General features: G+C 39.8%; 1 pseudogene; it reads right to left on the minus strand.

Moving 5' to 3' along the window:
* Positions 1–696: 696 nt before the first annotated feature.
* On the minus strand, positions 697–1,673 carry LOC111142927 (annotated as a pseudogene).
* Between the last annotated feature and the right edge of the window lie 284 nt (positions 1,674–1,957).

Genomic DNA, 1,957 nt, shown 5'->3' on the forward strand with positions numbered 1-1,957 from the left:
TCTGAAGCACAATCTTGATGACTGGTCCTTGCAGTCCCTAGTAATATGTCCTGTCTTATTCTTCTTCACACAGTATACATTATATTCTTATGCAATATGCAGTATTATATTAAGAGCCATTAGTTCTTAAACAACGTTACCAAATAACTATATGAATCAATCTCGAATGCTGCAAAAGTAACAATCTTCACAGGGCACTTTTCCCCATGGAATCCGAAGCTATTCCTTTTGGATATTTTTTCCACTTCAATGTGAAATAGATTGTTAATGTTTCATTAGTGGTTTCTTTTTTTTTTAATTTTTTAAAAGATTTTATTTACTTATTTGATAGACAGAGATCACAAATAGGCAGAGAGGCAGGCAGAAGGAGAGGAAGGGAAGCAGTCTCCCTGCTGAGCAGAGAGCCCGATGCGGGGCTCGATCCCAGGACCCTGGTATCATGACCTGAGCCGAAGGCAGAGGCTTTAACCCACTGAGCCATCCAAGCACCCCAACATTAGTGGTTTCTTGATGTGGCTTTTTTACCACATAAAAAAGAAAAAAGAAAAAAAATGGCTTTGATTTCGTGCATAGATCAAAATTTTCATTTGAGACGTTTCTGGAAGTCTGCATAGTTCAGGGATGTTTCAGATGACAAAGATGAAGTCTCTGAATGAGGCTATAATATGTAAGCATTTTGCATCCTTAGCTACACTACTACTGTATCTTAAAACCAAAAGTAAAATGATTTTCCTATTCCCACAATCTACTTAATTCTTGTTTTAAAAGCTGAATATTTCTATTTATAATTTCTGTTTTGGGTGATGATTCTGACCACCACCTTTATGATGTTTGAAGCCCCGGTAAATCAATCATCACATGTTTTTCTAATTTCCTTCTAAATAGTGACTGTGGAAGCAACAAGTCCACCCAGTAGCCCATCGAGATATAGTTTCCTTCCTGAAAGCTCTTGATGAACACAGGAAAGCTCCTATCATCACCATATAAGCTACGAGTTCACCTGTATTTCTCATTCTTTGGAAAGTTAAAGCTATATTCAGTCTCAAATTCGTGTTGAGCTAAATTTGTGCCTTTGTCTCACCGGTCAGAGAAACCTCAGGGGAAAATACCCACTCTATTTTGATGATGGGCTTCCTGCTCCTGAAGAATCACTGGAATTAATGAAATCTGTTGGATTCTCACAGGGTAATTGTTCAGACAAGTGGCGGACACAAGACAGTTCCTTTTCTCTGCCTTGTCACAGCCCCCACTTCTAGGTAACTGTTTTCTGTGACAAGGATTTAGAAAAGGATGAACTTTTATTTTTCTTCCACAGATCACCTTATGTGGTTTATCTGGGCATTGTGTAGCTTTCCTAACTGTTCTATTTATGTAAACAGCCAACTATTTTGGAGATCTCTTAACCTTCATTGTGTTCTTAGTAGAGAGATTAGACATTGCTTTTGGTTTTATTGGTTTTGTTTTGTTTGTTTGTAACATCAATGGAGTGATCCTCAGTACTAGTACAAAAGTTCCGTTTTTTAACATTATGGGCTCAGATGCCATAATTTCTTAAGTACTAGCTTCTCAGCCCAGCCTGGGAGTTGATGAACAGCGCCCAACCTCCTAGAGCAACCCTTTGCTCCCGGCCAGGTCCCACTCCGGGGCAGCCATCGGCAGGCAGGGGCAGCCATGGACTCAGCCAGACCCCTAGGCTGGCCCTGCCCCACTCTGCTGACCCCACCCTTCTCAGGTCATAAACATCTATCTGACGGAAGGGGAAGAGCTAAAGCAAATGAATATTTCAAGAATATACTGCCAATTTCCTGCCCATAAAAGTTGCTCCAATTTATCTTTTATCAGCAGGTGCTAAAAAGAAAGATATGAGAACCTTTGTAATTTCCTCATGCCTGTTATTCTTACTTGCTGTTTCAGTGATTAATAGTAAAACCCATAAAAGGCAAGAAGGTCTGTGAAA

Source organism: Enhydra lutris, unplaced genomic scaffold (genome assembly GCF_002288905.1).
Source record: "Enhydra lutris kenyoni isolate GAN:26980312 unplaced genomic scaffold, ASM228890v2 scaffoldscaffold9, whole genome shotgun sequence".
In the NCBI taxonomy this organism is placed as follows: domain Eukaryota; kingdom Metazoa; phylum Chordata; class Mammalia; order Carnivora; family Mustelidae; genus Enhydra; species Enhydra lutris.